Below are 22,654 nucleotides of genomic sequence, written 5' to 3' on the forward strand. Positions count from 1 at the left end.
CAGGCACAGCCCCCCAATCACCCAGCTAGCCACGAAGTAAGAAGGAAAGTAAGATACACAGAATTAGAGAAAGATAAGCGCCCAGAGGCAAAAAAGTAGTCGGGATAATTAGTTAAGGAAAACTGACAAGAAACAAGCCAAGTTGAGGCTGGGAATTCATAACAAAGAATGAGCCTGTGTGTGTGATTTATTTGAGAGCTGGATGTTTTGCCCCTCAAAAAGTCAAAAGAGTAAAATATTACACAACAAATATGACTCATGTATTTTTGTAAAAGGTACTTTCATTGGTAATAAGGGGGATGGATATGGTTAAAGAATGTTACATGCATTCAGGGAAAATGTCACAATGAAACCCATTACTTTGTATACTTAATATACACTAGTAAAAACTGAAAACATTACTTCAAATACACGAAGAAAACCAAACTTAGGAAACATGAAACATGCTGACTACAACTCCTTTTAAGTTTGTGGAGCCCTGGGTGGGTCATCCTATCCAGTACCATGATAGGTTATTGCAAAGACAAGGAAGTAATGAGCACCTCATCCTGGCAGAACAGCCACCTGCTGTGGTGGTTTGAATGAGAATGTCCCCTATGGGTCATGTATTGCAATGCTTGGGTCCCCCCCCCACCCCCCCCTGTTGGTAGAACTGTTTGGGAAGGATGAAGAGGTGTGACCTTGTTGGAGGAGGTGTGTCTCTCGGGGATTGGTTTTGGAGTTTCAAAAAGCCCACTCTTCCCACCCCCAGTTCACGCTTATGGGTCAGATGTAAGATCTTAGCTACTTCTCCAGTGCCATGCTTGCCCCCATGATGCTCTCACCCTTTAACAACAAAGCAAACCCAAGTGGCTGGGATGTAGCTCAACTGGCAGAGTGCTTACCTAGCCTAAGTGAATCCCTGCGTTCAAGCCCAGCACCACACAAAACTTTACAGGGGGTGTAGGCCTGCAGTCCCAGCCTTCAGAAGGTGGAGGCAGGAGCATCCAAAGGTCAAGGTCACCCTCAGTGAGTTTAAGGCTGGCATTGGTGATTTAAGACAAAAAACAGAACAACAGTAGAAGATTAGCAGGAGAGTTCTATTACAGTTTGAGTCTTAGCATAGACTGGATACCCACAGCCGGTGAATGCATTGTTAGATTTAGCAGCACATGGAAATGTACATAATGCATTCCATGGAAAAAGACTGCACACATTGAAAATCCTTATAAATATTTATCAGTTGGGGGTGGGGGAGGTTTAGTCTACCACTGAAGTATAACCCAGTCTCGTGTGTGTGTGTGTGTGTGTGTGTGTGTGTGTACACCTTATAAAATTACAAACAACGCATGAGAAAAGCTTCGCAGTGATTCTCCCTGGCACCATGAAAAAAATGGGACTTATTTCGTATTCTGTATCCCTCTCTGCTTTTAAGATTTCTACAACAAACAGGCAGTATGCTAGTCAAAGGACACATAATTACATGCAAATGACCTTATAAAACCTGTGACTTCACACAATGAATATGGCCAATAAGCATACACTTTACACTTGATCGTAGTGAAAAAGCCAATAAGTGCAGTATGTAGATTTTTTTTTAATCAATCCTTTCTAAGTCGACTCTCCAAATGTGACGAGGACATGTTTTGGAGACAGTGTACAAGAATGCACAGTGCAAGGGGTGTCCGGCCACACTTACTGCTGCAGCGGTATATGAAGCCTTTGCTAGCCTCAAGCACAGGCAGGCACCCTCTGGGCTGAGGACAGTCTTCCTTCCCTTAGCCCATAGCAATCCAAACAGAAGCACCTTGGTGGACTGGCCAAAGCCAATATGTCTTCCCACACTCTATGAGAGACACAGAAAGGCCAGCTCCTCTCAAACAGGCAGATGGAGGAACATCCCCTTAGCTCCTGTACTTCCATCCATGAAAAACACAGGCAGCTTCCCAGGGCCAAGCGACGTGAGTTTTCTCTCAACAGGAGCTGGTCAAGGCCAGCTGGCATTGCCAACAATTCCCTAACCTTCTTCGAGGAAGCTAATGGACAAACATGGAGAGAACCTGACACTGGATGCCAGAGTGTGTTGATGGGGGGCAGAGCTGGGCAGTGAGCACTGTGGACATGCTGTCAGGAAACGCCCATATGAAGCCGAGAAAGCTCTGGGCCGAGAGCTAGGAACCTGGTGCCCTTCTAATTCCTGTTACTTCTGTAATAGAATGGAGAGTGAGTGGGGAACATATAAACGAGTTGTGGAGTTGCCTCCAGCCTTCCTAACGTACACAGAGGCTTCTAATGAAGATAAACAACAACCATCTCAGTTCATGAAAAACTCACCCATTGCCCGTTACACAAAGAGAAACCAGTGAAACAAACCAGCGGGCCTCCTCAAGGTACTGTGAAGTTTCTAATACAGCAGGTCTCAACCTGGGGGTTGAGACCCCCCTTTGGAATTTGAATGACCCTTTCACAGGGGTCACCTAAGACCATCAGAAAGCACAGACATTTATATTATGGCTCATAACAGTGGCAAAATTGCAGTTATGAAGTGGCAATGAAAATGGTTTTATGATTGGGGGTCGTCACAGAATGAGGAACTGTATTCAAGGGTCAAAGCATTAGGAAGGTTGAAAACCTCTGTTCTAATAGGTATAATGATCCATATTTAAGAGGATGTTTTCCACCAAGGTTTGATTTTCTCTGTTGCCAGAGAAGCTTCCTCTCCCACTGTCAGTGAACAGCAAGGGTGATTATACTCCGACACACGTGGATTTGATTAAAAGCCTGAGTCCAGTAAGTCTTCACACTATTCCCACCTGGCTGATCTTTAAAGATGTCTTAAGTCTTATCAGCTTCCGTGTCTTTGTCTTTGAAATAGGAAGAGCAAGAGCTCCCTCTTCCCTAGTGCTATTGTAGGGTGAAAATACCCAACATGGCTCCGTAAGCCATCGGGATTTATCTCAATAAAGGAGATACTAAAACACAAACAGCAAACAGGAGGCTAAAATGATAGATTTGAAAGGCACCTTAAACATAATCAATTTTGGGGTCGGAGAGATGGCTCAGTGGTTAAGAGCATTGGTTATTCTTCCAGAGGACTTGGGTTCAATTTCCGGCACCTACATGGCAGCTCACAACTGTCCGTAACTCCAATTTCAGGGAATTTGACACCTTCATACCAAATGTACACCAAATAAAGTTAAATAAATTACCTTTAAAAAAGAACTAAGTATTTAAAAATATGATTTCATATTTCATCTCATTTTTCATATCAAAATCATTACTTGCAGAGACTGAGTAGGGCTCAGGGACCCATAACAACCTCTTTTCCTCCTCCTTTCCCTCTCTTTCTCTCTGTGTTATTTATATTGGTTCTCTTTGTATAAGTACTGCTGGTTAATTAGCAAATGTACTTTTCTAAAAAGCAAACTGTAAAAAATGTCTTGCAAGTGATTTGGAAACTATTTCTAATCATTTCCATTACTCTGAATACTTTATAAGCTTGTAACTGCCATTCAGTGAGTCTTTCGAAGATGAACTTGGCATTTGACCGAACAGCCCAAATGACCCTTGCCACAGTTCCCCCAGCCCATCCTGGCTGAGTTGCTCCCTCACATATAGCCTCCTCCCAGCCTGCTTTGCTACTTTTGGTTTCTCTTGTCACTTTTGGCTAGTTTGAAAAAAAGCAATTATAAGTTTAGACAAGGCATATGGATTTCATTCATTCCAATGACACAAAACATATTCTCCAGAAATCAAAACTGCATGTGCAACAGTATCTGGCAGGTAGAAAACTCACGAAACACGGAGAGACAGGCACTGTGTGGTCTCACACGCAAGGAATCTAAGGCCGCTGATCCCACAGAGGCTGAAAGTGGAAATTAAGAGTGGGTGCGAGAGAGGAAGCAGGGAGGGGCAAAGGGGATGGACAGGCATGGGTTAGTCACGCACAACGCAGAGAGTCTAGCGCTGACGGCACAGTGGGACAACTATGGTGACAATGATTGACATCTGTCCATGTATGTCAAAGGAAATCCAGGAGTGGGGGTGCATGCCTTCAATCCTCTCCAGAAGCAGAGGCCTGTGGATCTCCATGAGACAGGTCAGCCTGGTCTACACAGTGAGGTCCCGGCTAGTCAGAGCTACATGAAAAGATGTTGTCTCAAAATAAAATATCTTTAATTAAAAAAAAAATAAACAGCTAACTACCAAGATTTTGTAGTAAGCCACAAAGAAATGAAAAATATTTAAAGTGACAGATATGATTTGATCATTTCCATATGGATTCATGGATTATGTTATACTGAATAAATAAGCTCCATTATTTGTGCCAATAAAAAATAAAATAAGCCAGTTTGGTGGTGTAGGCATAGAAGATTGGTTTTTAGGTAGACTGAGACAGGGAGCCCACAAGTCAAGACCAGCCTGGCCTACAGACTGAGTTCAAGGCTAATTGGATAATTTAATGAAACTCCACTGCACAATAAAAAGAAGAGGGCTGGAGATTTAGCTCAGCGGTGCAATGCTTGCTTCCGTGCGCAAAGCCCTTTGTTGAACCCCCATTTTCACAAAAAAAAGATTAAATTAATCTTTAAAAGTAATAATAGTGATAAAAAAAAAAGAAAGCAAACAGACGAGAGAGAAAGGAGTTAATGTATTTCCTGTACTTTCTAGGTGGCTTGGGACACATCGGGTCTCCCAATAACCTGGTTAGTCATCTGTTAGGATCCCCATTTCAGGTGAAAACACAGAAGGTCAAAGGGCGACTTGCCTGAAGTCATACAGTCAGGAAGGGATGGATTTGCGTTTTGGACTGAGGCCATTGTGATTCCAAACTACATCCTTTAAGTACGCTTGCTCCAACTCAAGCTATTCACAACACTCAGCTGATGGAGAACCTTTCCAAAGAAAAAGTTTTATATGAAAAACAGTTTTATACTGCTCCTACAGTATGGTCCAGTCATGTGTTTGGAGACAAGAAATCCTGCATGAAATTCATGAAAACATGTCCAGCATCCAGTAAATATTACCAAAACACTCCCCTTGAATCTGAGACTCCTCCTTTAGTCTAACCTGGCATTGCTTTCTGTGTTTCTACCTGTTCCAGGCTGGCCTCAGCTTTCCTTCCTTCCACCTCTCCCTCCAAGTGCAGGGATTACTCCTAGGTGCCAGCAACCCCTGCTGGTAACATGGCTTTCATGTACTGTGGATTATGACCCTAATACTGTCAGAAATGCGGTGACTCTTCACAGACAGGGTAAGAACTGTCCACACTTTCTTCTCATAAACCTTTGTCACTAAATTCAGCATCTTGGTGATGGGTCCATTCCCCTATTCTGCTCTTTCTGGGAGCAGTGATTCTCTGCTCTCTTCACTGGCTTTTACTCAAAGTGTTTTTTCCAGTCCACTTACAGTTGAGAACAGATGTAGATGCTGGCCGGCTCCCAAAATCCTGCAGCTGACTCCTGACTCTACCATTCCCCACAGACCGAGCCGTGCCAAAGTAGAAAATGACTTCAACCCATGGCTGATCTGCATTGCTGCCAATCCAGTTTCAGCCCAAAGGAGCCAATCCTATTTGCAGCTCCTTTTTTTCCTCCTCGGTTCATGCTGAGCAGGTCCAGAGTACACCACATTTCGGTGATTTAAGGCTTCTTTCTCCCTCCTCTGGCCCAGCAGTATTATTTGTCAGTTCCCTGGACTCTAACAGCAGAAGGAACAAAGGCTTTGGAAAACCTGAGACACACAATAGATCAAGATTATCTGGACTTGGCTACCATGCAAATGACCATGAGCTCAGACAGAAAATAAAGTAGGTTTTTAAGGAGTAACTGCTTCAGGCTGGAGAGATGGCTCAGCAATTAAGAACATGTACTGCTCTTGCAGAGGCTCCAAGTTCTGTTCCTGGTTTCCACATCAGGCAGGTCACAGTTGCCTGTAACTCCCAACTCCAGAGGATCCTATGCCCTCCACTGACCTCTTCAGGCATTTCCACTCATGGGCGCGCACATACATAAATTTAAAAGTAGATCCTAAAAAAGAAAAAGCAAAAAGAAGAAAGTAACCGAGGGAATGAGGCTAGAGCATGGGGGCAGAGGAGCAACGCAGCATAACTTTGGGGCCCTCGCGTGTGCTAGTGTCAGCTAGATCATTTCCGCATCACTGACAAATACAGGAAACTGCCCTGTGTTGATAAAGAGCGGATGGGAAGACAGCCATCACTACCGCGGCCTTTTATTCCAGTAAAGCTAGTGCAGAAAAGCCCTGCTGCAGCAGGGACATAAAGGGACAGGATGGCCTCTGCACAGCCCTCGGTTCTGGGAAGAGCTCACGATGCTCACAGTCCTTCCGCTGGTAGAGCGGAGCATCCTCATTGCTTATGAAACAGATGCATCATGAGCTGTCCTTTGGGCTCAAGAATCTACCCAGGGTGCTCTTTTCTATTGGTTTCCATGAACCGAGACCCTGGCATCCCCTTAAGCACCCACACTGGCCTCATGTACTTATTCACTCACTAAATATTTGATTTCCAGCCTTGAATCCAGCACTGTCGGAGACCCAGGGAACAAAGCTGAACTAGAAAGACCAGGATCTTGCTCTCAGGAAGCATCAGGCCGGTCCGACTCCATTCTTTAAGGGAAGATTGGAAGCACCTTCATCAGCCTAGGAAATAATTGGTGCTTTGGAGTGATATTTCAAAGAGACTATGTCTTTCTGCTGATATCCATAGCTTTTTTTTTCCCTCCAAGGATTTTTTTAAACTACAAAATGTACAGCCCCACATGATAAGAAAGCAATAAAAACCTGGAGACTTGAAAAGAGTCATTTACCACTCTCCTAAAGGGTCAGCAGAATAATGTTAAGACTCCAGGGATGGTGGGGGGGGCGGTCGACTCTCTCTAAGGCACTCCGATCACCGCTCTTTGAGACACACAGGGTTATAAAGATACCTCATTAGTTTTTGTTAATACTATTTGAAGAACTTTTACAAGTTAGCACAAAAGATTAGGCCAAGTCAGTTCTCTGAGCAGCCTGCATAAGCAAAACAAATGATAATTTACTCTTTTAGAAGGGCCACTGGACTGACACACTATTTTTATAGAGAAGGAAACAGTCTTGTAAAAGGCAGAGTGAACAGCGTTAAAGGCAGAATCTGGTCAAGGGAAGGACCTGGGAGGTGAGGGACCTTAACAAAATGGTACCTGCAGTTCAGCATCTCACCAGGAAAGGGTCACATCCTCCACAAGGAGGAAAAGAAAAGGGAGAACAAACAGGGAGAAGGAGGAGGGGTGAAGCCTCAGCCAGGAACAACAGGAAACCTCAACAATATTGTCCTGTGGCAGCCTCGTACCACAGAAGGGAGGGCACCGGAGCCAGCAATGGAGACCTGAACTCAAGGAGTCACAAGTTGGGATGAAATTGGGGTTTAAATAATGCAGGTGGCCAGAGTTCTCCTGTTCTGCAAGACAAGACGGCAGAATAATTACAGAACATGAGAGGAGGGTCAGAAAGAACACCGTGAGCCCCGGGGAAAGCAGCAGATTGGCTTAGGCACATAGCACAGACACCCTTACCAGAGAGGTTATGCTCTGGGGATTGAAATGTAGGAGTTTTCATCTTAGTGTGGTGGCGTATACCTAACACCCAGGAAGCTGAGGCAGGAGAAACAGGGGTTTGAGGCCAGTCTGTGCTACATAGTGAGGTCCCACCTCAAAACCAGAAATAAAAAGGAATTCTCCAGGGAGACAAATACAGAAGACAAAGGTTCATCTTCAAGAACAGCAAGTGCAAAGGTAATGAATTAGAATCAAATGCTATGGCTAAGTAAGGGCTCCGCGCATCCCCAAAGCAAAGCCAGCAGTGTTTTGCGCTCTCTCTGTCTCTGTCTGTCTGTCTGTCTCTCTCTCTGTCTCTGTCTCTCTCTCTCTATCTGTGTGTGCGTGTGTGTGTGTGTGTGTGTGTGTGTGTGTGTCTGATAGGATCTTACTGTATACTCAGAATGGTCTTGAGTTCCCTATGATCAGGTTGTTTTATTCAACCTCATCTTGAAATTCATTTTAAACTTATAGAAAAATTTCAGCAATGAAAGAAATTAGAAGGTGGTGCCTTTGGAAGGGTGAGGCAGGAGAATTACAAATTGAAAGCCATCTTGGACTACATAGTATGAGCCTGTCTCAAAAACCAACAGAAACAGAAAGAGATTTCACGGAAAACCATTTCAATTGTCAACCCTTTCCTTTATCATTCTCTCTGTGTGTCTCCACCCCATAGACACGTGATGCTCTAACATTTGGAGTGTAAATAACGCGCAGACACGGAAGTGATTTCGGCAGTGTAAGAACGATAAGGCCTGCAGCTTAGTTCAATTGTGGGACACTTACTTGTCTAGTGTCCATGCCTGAAATCAACCCACAGGCTTACAAATAGGGAAAGAAAATGAAGACAGTAATGCTCGCGAAGAGAGGAAATAAAAAGATATGAAATATTTGTAAAGGAAATTTGGAAGATTTCACCTTCATTTACACCAGGAGATAACTTGCTACTTCAGACCTCCAACCTTGGCGGGAGCCTTTTCTCATCTTATATGCAAATTTGTGTCTATAAATGCTTTATAGGTTATATATTATATTAAAATCACCCACATTAACAAAACTAATCTAAAATGTGAAGAGTAGGAGGCACTTTTGATTAAAAATTGCTTTTAAATTAGATGAAGCAAGGTTAGGTACGGAAATGGCAAATCATTTTAATTTCTATTTCTATATTTAAAACGCTTTAAGTATCACTGGAACGAAAACCAGCATTTCCCAAGCGCCCCCTTGTGGCACGGATTGATGATTCCCCCAAATTCCTGATAGATGGTAATTGGAGAACTTGACAAACAGTCCAAACAGGGAAGGAGGTTTCTTTTCCTGGGCTGGGCATTGAGCCCAGGGTCTTGTCCTTCCTGGGCAAAGGCCTGAACATAAGAGTGCACACCTGGCTGTAGATGTGCCATCTCGAAAGCCGTCCAGACTGGTTTCCCCTGAATAGCCGCTGTGGAAGCCTGCAGCTTAAAACCTTTTCACTGCCCTGAAAATGCTGAAAACGAACCTTTGAGAGGCACAAGGAAGCAGGGATCATTCATTTCTCCTATCCTATAAGAAAACTGGGAAACAGATCTCCCGATGTCGCCGAAAATGTAAATGTGAAAATGAAGAGCCGAGCCCAGTACCTTCTTGACCCTAATTGCAGCATGTTGAATTGGAAGAGCACCACCTTCTCCATTCCCTCGCAGCAGGCTGATCTGGGAACGCATTGAGCTCCACAATGTTCCCCGTATTGCCATTGCCTGTGGCCAAAGACAGCGCAGGTAAAGCTGCCAAGAGATACTCTTTGGAGGTAAACTCTTCCCTCTGCAGCATTTGGCATACACCAAAGATTGCCTTTAAGAGGGTGGAGTGAAGTGAACAGAAGAAGGCAGTCCTCACAGGGTGCTGGGTTTCTTCTCAGGAACCAGTCTGAAACTGACACCGGAGAGCACTGGGCAGGAGCCCCACCCAAAACACACAGCAGCCATTCTGCATTAAACTTTTATTCTGTGGGTTTTGTTGCTCCAAAGTGCAGCAAAAGCCAGGTAGAGTGGCTGGAGTCACAGCTACTTCCGGAGTTAAGGCAGAAGAATCATTGGATTTCAGTTCTGAGCCAGAGCAGAAAAAGTATCTAGATGATTTTTCTTAAAAGTAAAAGTGAGCAAACAAACCAAAACAACAACAAGAAAAGAAGAGAAAGTACATAGGCTGTGGAGACAATCAGTTTATGGTAAAATGATTGCTCTACAGGCATGGGGACCTGAGTTTGGATTCCCCATATCCATTTAAAAATACTGTCAATGGCGGCCTGTACCTGTAATTTTAGTTAGCACTGGGAAGGCGGAGGTAGGAGGATGCCAAAGACTCAATGGCCAGCAAGTTTTGTTGAATCAGGGAGGTACAGTTCCAGTGACATACAGTCTTTTTAGATGAGAGGTTGCTATGAGTATCAGGAGAAACTTTGAACTCCTGAGCAGTGTTGGAACTGTTAAAGACTGCGGCAACCTTTTAAAGTTGGATTTGACGTGTATCAGAAGATGTCTGGCCATGAGTGTATGGGAGTCAAGGAGAGGAATGATGTGTCTTGGATGGGAAATGTCCTCCACGAGATCACATGTTTAAAAACTGATGCCCTACTTGCGGTGCTGTGTGGGAAATCTGTGGAATGTTTAGCAGGTGGAGCCTCACTGGAAGAAGTGTATCACAGGAGCTTGACTTTCTAGACTGCCCCCATTTCCTGTTCCTTCTCTGCTTCCTGAGCGTGGGTGGATGCAAAGTGACCATCCAGACCCTATTCATACCACCATGCCTTCCCAGCTTCCTACCACGTCTTTCCTGCCTTGATGGGTTGGACTGGAAGCCAAAAGTAAATTCTTTCTCATTTAAGTTGCTTTTGTTAGGGTTTCTGTTTGTTTGTTTGTTTGTTTGTTTTTATCACAGCAACAAGACAATAACTATACATGTTCCAAGCAAGGACTGTGTTGCCCTGCCCTTTAGGTGTTATTTAATGAGTCTCAGGGCAGGAAATAAATGAAGATCAAGGTAATCTTTATTGGGATTGGTCACTTTTTAATGTATCCTGGGCTGAGTCAGTAAGGACGCCACACTCCTTGTGCACGCTCAAAGCCCAACCAGAGAGGTAATCACGTATAACTATCCAATCAGAGGAGTGATTACATGCTCTATATGCCTAGCTTGTGATCCTCCATAGGCCATGGGCTGTGGGATAATGCTCTTGTAGCCTGTAATGATTTGTCAAATGTATTGGTTTAATAAAATGCTAATTGGCTAGCAGCCAGACAGAAAGTATAGGCAGGGCAACCAGACTAGAAGAATTCTAGGAAGAGGAAAGGCTCAGTCTGCAGTTGCCACCCAGACACAGTGGAAGCAAGATGAGAGTGCTGCACTGAGAAAAGATACCAAGCCATGTGGCTAAACATAGACAAGATTATGGGTTAATTTAAGTTGTAAGAGTTAGTTAATAAGTCTGAGCTAATAGGCCCAACAGTTTTTAATTAATATAAGCCTCTGTGTGTTTCTTTGGTACTAAATGGCTGGGGGACCAAGCAGTACAGAAACTCTGTCTACAGCCTTACCCTTATTTCCAAGAGAGCTAACTCCTGTTTCAACCCCATAATTAAATTTCTCTCAGATGGTTTTTGGTCCTTTTCTGGTCCTGTCTATCTCTCTCTCTCTCTCTCTCTCTCTCTCTCTCTCTCTCTCTCTCTCTCTCACACACACACACACACACACACACACACACACACACACACACACATGCCCAAATTTATTTTATGAAGTTCTGAGCTGCTCCGACATTCAAAACTGGCAGTTTTCTTAAAGTCAGACTGGCAGCATGGGCATCCCTTGAGAGCTTGTTAAAAATGCAAAACCTCAGTGCCCCACCCTGGCCCTTCAGAAACAGAACTTCCACTTTAACAAGACCCCAAAGGGGTTCACATTTCCTCTAGTGCTTGAGAACTGCTGCCCTGAAAGACAGTTTCTCAATGCTGTGGCTGGGAAAGCAGCAGAAGGTCGCCTAGGCCAGTTCAGAAGCCCAGAGAGCATTCCTACGATTCCAGGCACAAAGTCGTAGAAGATAAAATGTTTTCACTTTGAGGTAACACAAGAGTCTAGTTTCATCCTCTCTTCCAATCACATGCTTCCTTTCGCCCATGGTGGTGCATTTGTTTCCAAATGCAGAGAGTACTGCCCAGCAGAGTTCAAGCATCATGATTTGAAGCAGATTACATAAGAAGTCAGCAGCTCCCAGCATGTAATGAGATCCTGGGACCTCAGCAAATTACTGGGGCTTTCTTGATTAGTCACTTCATCAACAGTATGGAGTCAGTGCTGTCAATCTTATGGTCTTATGTATTTCCCAAGGATGTTAAATGATCCAGGAACTCCCAGTCTCAGGCTGGGGAAATGATGAATCAGTGCGTGAAGTGCTCGCTGTGCAAAAGTGAGGACCAGAGTTAGGTTCATCCGTGGCCTCCCATGCCAAATCCACTGCAGTTAATCAGAGGCTATCGCTTCTCGCAAGGGGTTCCATTTATCGTCACTGCCACTGCTCTGGTTCGACTTAATGTGTTGCTGACCCCTAGCACCTTCTGGTGCCTCTGCTTCTAATGTCCTTTAGTTCATCTTTTAGTCTGGAATTATATAGATTCTTTTCTCTTTTAACATTGGTGTGTGTGTGTGTGTGTGTGTGTGTGTGTGTGTGTGTGTGTGTGTGTGTGTATGTGTGTGTGTGTCTGTCTGTCTGTCTGTCTGGAAAGTGTGTAGTCAGAGGATAGCTTGTAGACAGTCGCTGCAAGTTCTTCAAGGTCAATTTGGTCAACATAGCGAGCTCCAGGACTATACAGCAAGACAAACAAACAACAACAAACATTCAAAAAAGAATAAAAAAGATACTGTGAAGAAATGATAGGCGGAACTAGGTGATGGGCACATGAATGTTTATTGTGTCATTTTGTATAGCTTACCTGCATTTTTTAAGTATTTTATATGTATGGAAAAAATGTTTTCACCTAGAAAACATTTTATAAACATTTTATAAAATATTAAGAGCTTATATTCTGTTATAAATTGATTGTCTCTGCCATAAACCACCATTTCTCTTTGTGCGTTCAATTAGCCTGTGGGCTTCTATGGCTTCAAGGTCACCACCTAAGCCCCAGTTCTGAGGATGCATTCTGATCCTACACTAGATCTTGTATTACACACTCAGTTAAAACAGAAAGTAGCAAGAATCATGGCTTTGATACTTATCAGCTATTCAATCTTAAGAGTGTTGGTTTTAGTTTTCCAACCCACAAAATGGGACTAACAACTCCAACTTTACAGGGTTGCTGTAATTACCAAATGAAGTAAGTGTGCACCAAGTGCTTGGGACACAGTGTTACCAATCCCCATCGTGAAATAAATAGGTCAGAGTGAATCCCCGAGCTAATATGCAGCTTGGCTGTCACTAACAAACAAATGTAACCTGTACGCTATTTCAGTTAACTGACCATGCAGACGTTCACTGAGTGGCTACTGTCTGTCTAACATTTGAATAATGAATGAATATCTTCACCCTCACAGATGAAACCTCACGGCCAGATCCCTGGAGAGATTTCTGGACCATACCACATACCACACAAGAATAAAGTTAGATAATCTAGAAAGATGGCTGAGTGGCTAGGAGTGCTTGCTGCGTACACGTGAAGACCAGAGTTTATATCTCTAGCACCCACATAAGATAAGCCAGGCATACCCATACGTGCCTACAGTGCTGGATGGTTGAAGGGATTGAGACAAGAGACGCTGGGGTGAGCTGGGCAGACAACCCAGCCGAAAAACAAACTCCAGGTTCAGGAAGAGACAGGACAAGGTTCTTGAGGGAACAAGGTGGAAAGTAAGAGATCAGGAACCTGATATTCCCCTTCTGAACTCTGCATGCACATGTGCACCCATACACGCATGCACACATGTGTATATACCACACACAGGCACCACACACACACCAAAAACGAAAAAAAAAGAAAACTAATGGAGTCACAGACATGCCACTCTGAGCTAGTAAAATGTTTAATAAATAATGGCAAAGGGATTCTTTGTGCCAGCTTGATACTTAAGGCCATTCATACCATCTGCTTCCACTGAGTCATCGCTGAGCCGGAGAATATGGTTTCCTAAAGCTACCTGGAAGGCTGACTATGTCATCTCTGGGTGTAATGGCTACCAAATATATACCCCACCTCAGGGGCCGGGAGGGAGAGGATTGAACTCCTGGGAAGTGAGATGGTGTTTTGCTCTAGTTTACAAAAAATATCATCAGATTCCATTCCCAGAAAGTGGTCCCTGAATGACTCAAGGCAGAGCTAAGGAAACAGAATGCATCTTTTTAATTGATTATTTCTTTGAGCCAACTCCCAAGGTGCCTGATAAATTTTTAAAGTCTCAATGAGCTAGATGCATTCTGAAAAACTCCAGAAATGTTCTAATTTAGGAGGCTACAGGCCTGACAGCCATAAGTCACTGCACACCAAATTGCTGTTTTGACCAATTGTGGGCTATGTAAAAATGTGTCTTCCACATTCTTCTTACCTGTTCTCTCCTTCTTTACTGTATATCAGTTCTCAAAGTTAAGGACGGGATTTCAATCTTTGTTCCCATTAATAATTCTGGCGCTTAGGTCATACAAATTCAGAAGGGGAGACTGGAGCTAAACTGTTGCCTATGCTCCCCCAAGGTCATAGCTTTGTAACTGTGCATCAAAATCAGCTGGGCATTGATAAAACACAGGCTACTGTTCTTCAGTCCTAGAGCTTCTGATGTAGTATGTGTGGGCTCTAAAATTTGTATTTCAAGCAATTTTACAGATGTTATCGTTGCTTCTGATTCAGAAATCATACTGTAAGAACTAAGTATCTTAGTTCCTTGTAGGGCAAGATGTAGAAGGCTACTCTTGAGTAGCTCAGTAGGTTTTCCAGAGGGCTGCTCTCTAGGGAAGGGCTTCTTCTTTTCCAATTTGTTTCCCCTTGATCTCCTTTTACTGCCCTATTGCTCTAGCTAGGACCTCAAGAACTATATTGAATAGATACAAAGAAAGTGGACAACCTTGTCTTGTTCCTGATTTCAGTGGAATCACTGTGAGTTTCTCTTCATTGAGTTTGGTGTTGGCTGTTGGCTTGCTCTATGTTGCCTTTATTATGTTTAGATATGTTTCTTGTATCCCTGCTCTCTCCAAGACCTTTATCATGAATAAAGGGGTGTTGAATTTAGTCGAAGGCTTTTTCAGTATCTAATGAGATGATCATGTGGTTTTTTTCTTTCAGCTTATTTATATAGTGGGTTACGTTGACAGATTTTCGTATGTTGAACCATCCCTGCATCTCTGGGATGAAGCCGACTTGATCATGGTGGATGATGGTTCTGATGTGTTCTTGGATTCGATTGACAGTATTTTATTTAGTTTTTTGCATCAATCTTCATGAGTGAGATTAATCTGTAATTCTCTTTCTTAGTAATGTCTTCCTGTGGTTTGGGTATCAGGGTATTTGTAACCTCATAAAAAGAGTTTGGCAATGTTCCTTCTGTTACTATTGTGTGCAATTTGAAGAATATTGGTATTAGTTCTTCTTTGAAAATCTTACAGAATTTTGAGCTGAAACCATCTGGTCCTGGGCTTTTTTGGTTGGGAGACTTTTGGTGACTGTTTCTATTTCTTTAGCAGTTACAGGTCTGTTTAATTTGCTTATCTGGTCTAGATTTAATTTTGGTAAGTGATATTTATCCAGAAAGCTGTCCATTTCCTTTAAGTTTTCCAATTTTGTGGAGTACAATTCTTGAAATATGACCTGATGATTCTCTGTATTTCCTCCGTGTCTGTTGTTATGTCCCCCTTTACATTTCTGATTTTGTTAATTTGGATATTAATATTCTCTCTCTGCCTTTTGGTTAGTTTGGATAAAGGTTTGTCTATTTTGTTGATTTTCTTGAAGAACAAACTCTTTGCCTCATTGATTTTTTTGTATTGTTTCTTTGTTTCTATTTTGTTGATTTCAGCTCTCAATTTGATTATTTCCTGCCATCTAATTCTCTTGGGTGAGCTTGCTTCTTTTTGTTCTAATGTTTTCAAATGTTCTGTTAATTCACTAGTGTGGAATTTTTCCAGCTTCTTTATGTAGGCATTTAGAGCTATGAACTTTCCTCTTAACACTGTTTTCATTGTGTCCCATAAATTTGGATATGTTGTGTGGCCATTTCCATTGAATTTTAGGAACTGTTTAATTTCTCCCTTTATTTCTTCCTTGATCCATTGATGATTCAGGTGAGCATTGTTTAATTTCCATGTGTTTGTGGGCTTTCTGGAAATTAGAGCTGTTGAATTCTAGTTTTAAGCCATGGTGATCCAATACGATACATGGGATTATCCCAATTTTTTGTATCTGTTAAAGTTTGTTTTGTTGCCTAATAGGTGACCAAATATTGAAAAGGTTCCATGAAGTGCTGAGAAGAAGGTATATTCTTTTATATTTTATGATGGAATATTCTATAGATGTCTGTTAAGTCCATTTGTGTCATAACATCTGTTAGTTCCCTTATTTCTCTGTTCATTCTTTTGTCTGACTGACCTGTCCTGTGGTGAGAGTGGAGTGTTGAAATCTCCCACTATTAGTGTGTGGGGTTTAATACATGATTTAAGCTTTAGAAGTATTTATTTTACATATGAGGGTGCATTTATATTTGGGGCATAGGTGTTCAGTATTGAGACTTCATCTTGATGGATTTTTTGTGTGACAAATATGAAATGTCTTTCTTTGTCTCTTTTGGTTGATTTTTGTTTGGAGTCTATTTTGTTAGATATTAGGATAGCTACACCAGCTTGTTTCTAGGTACATTTAATTGGAAAATTTTTTCCCAACCCATTACTTTGAGGCAATGTCTGTCTTTGAGGTTGAGGTGTGCTTCTTGTATGCAGCAGAATGATGGATTCTGTTTTTGTACCCAATCTGTTAGTCAGTGTCTTTTTATAGGTTAGTTGAGTCCATTTATATTAAGGAATATTAACGACCAGTGATTGCTATCTGCTATTAATTTAGTTTTCATTGTTGGCAATGTTATTTTGTGTGTATTTCCCTTCTTTGGGATTTGTAGCTGTGAGATCATCTATTGTCTGTGTTTTTGTTGATGTAGCCAACTTCCTTAGGTTGGAATTTTCCTTCTATTACTGTGTGTAGGGCTGAGTTTTTGGCTAGGTATTTGATGTGGAAGGGTCTTCTATCTATTGTTACTTTCATTGGTTAATAAAGAGAATGCCTTGGCCTTTTTGATAGGCCAGCCCTTAGGTGGGTGGACTAGACAGAACACAATGCTGGGAAGAAGGGAAATGAGGCAGATGCCATGGAGCCAGGCACCAGGTCAGACATGCTGAATCTTTTCCAGTAAGCCACCACCTCGTGGTGCTACACAGATTATTAGAAATGGGTTAATCAAGATGTGAGAGTTAGCCAGTAACTAACTCTCTAGAGATAATGGGCCAGGCAGTGTTTAAATGAATACAATTTGTGTGTTGTTATTTCTGGGGCTAAGCTAGCTGTGCGGGAACCGGGCGGGATGAAAAGCAGGCCTGCCCGCAGTTCCCTACTACAGGTATTGGTTAAATCTGTTTTTTTCACAGAATATCTTGTTTTTGTCTTTCTATGGTGATTGAAATTTTGCTGGGTATAGTAGTCTGGGCTGGCATCTGTGGTCACTTAATGTCTGCATAACACTTGACCAGGACCTTCTGGTTTTCATTGTTTCCATTAAGAAGTCAGGTGTATTTCTGATAGGTCTGCCTTTATATTTTACTTCACCTTTTTCCTTTGCAGCTCTTAATATTCTTTCTTTATTCTATATGTTTAGTGTTTTGATTATTATTTGGCGAGGGGGCTTTTTTTGGATCTGATTTATTTGGTGTTCTAAGATTCTAAGATTCTAACATCTTCATAGGCATATCTTTCTTTAGGTTAGAAAAGTTTTCTTCTATTATTTTGTTAAATATATTTTCTGGGCTTTTGAGTTGAACATCTCCTTATTCTATACCTGTTATTCTTAGATTTAGTCTTTTCCTTGTGTCCCATATTTCCTGGTATTTTGTGTTAAGCTTTTGCTAGTTTAATGTTTTCTTTGACTGATGAGTCTATTTCCTCTACTGTATCTTCAGCACTTAAGATTCTCTCTTCCATCTCTTGCATTCTGCTGTTTATGCTTGCATTTGTGGTTCCTGGTTGTTTTCCCATGATTTCTTTTTCTATATTTCCCTCAGCTTGTGTTTTCTTTATTGTCTCTATTTCAGTTTTCAAGTCTTCAATAGTTTCTTTTATATGTTTCATTGCTTTTTCTTTCTTTCTTTCTTTTTAAAAGGGATTTGTTGATGTCTTCCAATTTTTTGTTTGTCTTTTCCTCCATTTCTTTGGGGGAATTTCTTTTTTTTTCTTTAAGGGCCTCAAACATTCTCCTGAAGTTATTTTTTAGGACATTTTCTTCTGTTTCATCTATATTTGGTTGTTCAAGTCTTGCTATTGTAGGGTCACTAGATTTTACTGGTGTTGTGTTGCTCTTTGTGGTGTTGTGTGTGTTCTTACCTTGTCTACCCATCTTTTCCTCTAATTGGTGTAGTTGGGGTGGTAATGACTGGTGATCAATCTTACAGGTGCCAGTGGATCCAAGGCTCAGATGGTTGCTCCTTGTGATGCAGTCAGTGCCACAATTCCAGTCACCCCGTTGGTCACTCTCTTTTCCTGGAGGTCACTCAGCACTCTGCTCTGCTCCCTTGGAGTTTGCTGTCTCAGGCCTGTATTGGCCTAGGTTGCTGGCTCATAACTGTTATTGTAAATGTTCCTGGTCTGGATCTGCCCCCGCAGAGGTCCCTGGCTTGGGGCTGATCTCACAGAGGTCCTTGCTCAGGCCTACTCCTTCAGATATCCCAGATACATGCCTGGACCTACAGAAGTCTCTGGTTCCAGGCCACTCCCTTGGAGGTCCTAGATTCATGTCCTGATTCTCAGAGGTCCTGGCTCAGGCCTAGCTCCTCGGAGGTCCCAGACTCAGGGACCTGCAGGGGTTCTGGCTCAAGTCTACTCCCTTGAAGGTCCCAGGCTCAGGCCAGGACCCACAGAAGTTTCTGTTTTCTGCCTACACCCTTGTAGGTCCCATACTCATGCCTGAACCTGCAGAGGTTTCTGGTTTCTGGCTTCAGCCCACTCCCTCAGCGGTTGCTCCCCTGTACCTGTTCCTATGGAGTTGGTTGTCTCAGGTATGCTCTGACCTAGATCACAGGCTCATTTCTGTTTCCGTAAATGTTCCTGGTCTGGATCCACTCCCACTCCCATGGAGCTCACCATCTCAGGCCTAGGTTGCCAGCTCAGTCCAGCTCCCATGGAGCACATCACCTCATGCCTGCTCTGGCATAGGTCACTGGCCCAGTCTTGCTTCTGCAAATGTCCCTGGTATGGATCTGCTCCTGTTCCTATGGAGTTCACTGTCCCAGGCTTGCTCCAGCCCAGGTCGCTGACTCAGTTCTGCTCCTGTGGAGTTGGCTGCCTCAGGCCTGCTCTGGTTTAGTATACTGGCTCAGTCCTGCTCCTGTCTTTTTACAATTTTTTAAAAAGATTTATTTATTTATTATGTATGTAGTATTCTGTCTGCATGTATGCCTGCACACCAGAAGAGGGCACCAGAGCCCATTATGGATGGTTGTGAGCTACCATGCGGTTGCTGGAAATTTAAGTCAGGACCTCTGAAATAGCAATCACTGCTCTTAACCACTCAGCCATCTCTCCAGCCCCGGTTTTTTAAATATTTTATTAAGAATGTTTGTTTGCATGTTTATTAGTGAATTTATCTTATCTTTGTGTGTGTTTATCAGGTTTATGTACCAGAGTGATGCTGACTTTGTAAGAAGGATTTGGCAGTATTTTTTCCTTTGCTATTTCATGAAATATTTGGAAGTTTGCTGTTAGTTCTGCTTTCTTATAGAATTCAGTAGTAAATCTATATTGACTTGGATAGTTTTTGTTTGAGAAATTTTAAAAATTATTGCTTCAATCTGAAAATTTGTTGTATTTTAAAAAGATGTTTTTAAATTATATTATCTTGATTTAATTTTGGGGAGGGTTTCAAGACAGGGTTTCTTCATGTAATGGCCTTAACTGTCCTAAAATTAGCTCTGCAGATCAGGTTGGCCTCAAATTCACAGAGATATGTCTGCCTCTGCCCCCCCAAGTGCTGGGATTAAAGGTGTTATTCTTTTGGCCCTTTAAGGGGCAAGCCACACACACTCCCAGCGGACGGACACACACACACACACACACACACACCCCACCCCACCATCTTGGATTCACTCTGACTGTCTCCTCTTGGCCTGCACGCGCATGTCTTTCTCTCTGGCCCTTCTCTCTCTCTCCTCTTCTTCTCTCTCTTTCTCTCTCCTTTAAGTAATAAATATCCAATTCTATTCTGTACAATGTGTCTGCCCATGTGTCTTCTACCTGCTGCCTGCTCACACCTGCTCACTGCGTGGTGGGACCAGTCTGCCCTGCCGCTCTCCTGGGACCCGCCATGAGCAGCTCAGGACCCACTGGGCTCGGGGCTGCTCTGTGGGGGATCTTGCAGCATTTTTTTAAAAAGGCACGCACCACCATTGCCTGGCTTGACTTAATTTTTTTAAATATTTGTTTGTTTGTTTGTTTGTTTGTTTATTATGTATACACTATTCTGTCTGTGTGTATGCCTGCAGGCCAGAAGAGGGCACCAGACCCCATTACAGATGGTTGTGAGCCACCATGTGGACCTTTGGAAGAGCAGGCTTAACCTCTTAACCTCTGAGCCATTTCTCCAGCCCCTTGATTTAATTCTTATAGGTCAGAGTAGCCACATCCGTTCACTTCAGCCTTCACCATCATGTCAGGGATGCACATGAGGAGATGCAGTTGTCCCAGGGCACCTCTTCCTTGATTTTTTTTGAGACAGAGTACAAGTCCTAGGAATTCTTTTGTCTTCACCTCCCCAGTTCTGGGTACATGTGCTGCCATGCCTGGATTTTTAACATGGATTTAGGGTTCAGAATGACTGTCCTTATGACTGTCACAAGCACTCCACCATCACCTCAACCCCTGGATTCATTTATTTTTAAATATTTTTAAGTCAGTCTTAGTCTTTCAGATGCGATATTTTCAATGTTGAAGAGGAACTACGTTGTTGTAGTGTTGAGATGCTGTTTCCCACTGCTATAGTGGCAGTTGGGGAGCAAGGCTCAATCCCAAGTATTTCTTGGAATTAGAATATCATCTACATACATGACTATTACAGGGTATCTCCACAATGAAAGTACAATAATAGTCAAAAATTAACCACCCCAAAGCACTGTTATTTCGGGAACTAAAGGGGTGCAGAGAGTAGCATGCACATTAATATATTAGTTGCTGTGGGTCTGAGTGGAAAGGAAAAGTGGAAAAATAAACAACAACAACAAAAATACCTCGGAACTCAGAGTAAGACTAGTGACCAGTACTGACCTGATGGGGGAAAAGCCTGGAAGAGGGACATACATTTAGAAGAAAGGAAACGGTGGTTTGGCAGTCTGGGTAAAAGGTTGTCAGAAAGGGAGAGTAATGTAAAAGTGCTATCAATGGTGAAAGCCATTCCCAGCTTTCAGGAGGCGAAAACAGAAAGACCCATCACCTGGTTAGCCTGGGGATTTGGGAAATGGAAATGGATAGGGAAAGAGTGTGGAGGGGGAGTAAAGTGGGGTGGGGAAGGGGACAGAACAGCCTAGAACTGGCCTGCTAGATGGCATTGGGTTATTAATCAAAGGAAGAATAAATCTGAGAGAGTGAAGGGTACCAAATCAATCTGGCCTCGTCAACACAGAAACCCAGCTCTCATTTCAAAGGCAGTAAGAGCTAGTTTATTCTGGAGCCAATTTTAAGTGACTGCGTCCCAGGAACATAGATTTAGTTGTCCCGCCCCCAATACCATGTTCCAATGTGGAAGTAGTTTCATGAAGTTTTTAGAGCCACAAAACAAAGCTATAAATCAAGGAACTTTTCCAATGCTTTGGTGGAAACCCTGAGTATGTAGTTAGAGCTCAGTGGGGCTTCTCAGCTACAGCCCTCAGATGCTATCTTAGCCCTTTGATTTGTAGAGAAAAGGGTTTGTTAGTACATTCCAAAGGGTTTAATCTGCTTATCAGGGCTTTAGGTCCAACACAGAGGTGGGCAAGGAACAGCTCTTAGACCAAGAAAAAGTGTAATTAGCCCCTAGACCCGCAGCGTTCCAAACTCTCTCCACACTCCTTGAAGTTTTAATCAGTCTATCGGCCTTTGTAGAGACAGCTTCTTTCCAGGGCTCCTTGTTTACAGCCTGTTTCTGACTTTGCTGGAATCCATCTCAAGCCTGAGTCTCTGGGTGTTCCTTCCCTGGCTCCCAGAAGTCTGTGGTGCAGACATTCCTCTTTTCCTCTCAGGGCCTCCCTCTGTGGCCTGGTCAGCAGTCAGTGCTTCACAGGTGCCTTCTCAGATGCTGGCCACACGCCTAGGTGTCTGTCAGTCTGTCAGATCAGTGGTGGCCAGTGACGGGCCTATTCTTAAGTGACCTTTCGTTCATTCAATGTGGCAGTCCTTTTTGCCTGAGAATTTTAAATGACCATGGGTATACAGTATATGAAATAGTTATGTAAATCAAATGCTTCCTGTTGACAAATCATAAAGTTATTTAGATCATATATTAATTTTTTTCTGTATTCTTGAGAATTTCATAGAATGAAACACAGTCATATTCACAACTCCCTTCAGTTTCAAGACCTATTCTTTCCTTTTTCTTTTTTGGATAATTCATTAAGTCCAGCTAGTGTTTCCAATGTGTATATTGATGAGGGTCATGAGAAATTTATATTAAAGAAATTCTTTGGTATGCACATAGTTTTACCTTGTTTTAAAGATGGAATCAAATTCGCATGGTAATGAGCTGGATGTGTTTGGTTATTTCTATATAAAAAATAACTCATGGCAGCATTTGGCACCGCAGGGTGTAGAGTAATACCAGTGTTTTCCATAGCTGGCCCATATTTTTCA

At 42.6% G+C, this 22,654-nt stretch overlaps 1 long non-coding RNA gene across 1 annotated transcript in view; it reads right to left on the minus strand.

The window, feature by feature from the left end:
- Positions 1 to 263: 263 nt before the first annotated feature.
- The window catches only part of LOC125403397 (uncharacterized), a 29,547-nt gene continuing 7,156 nt past the window's right edge, over positions 264 to 22,654 (minus strand). The window contains exon 2 of the long non-coding RNA XR_015003236.2: positions 264 to 6,008. This is a non-coding gene — a long non-coding RNA (uncharacterized LOC125403397). The remainder of the gene's footprint in view (positions 6,009 to 22,654) is intronic.

This window comes from Myodes glareolus, chromosome 7, assembly GCF_982192425.1.
Source record: "Myodes glareolus chromosome 7, mMyoGla1.1, whole genome shotgun sequence".
NCBI lineage: Eukaryota > Metazoa > Chordata > Mammalia > Rodentia > Cricetidae > Myodes > Myodes glareolus.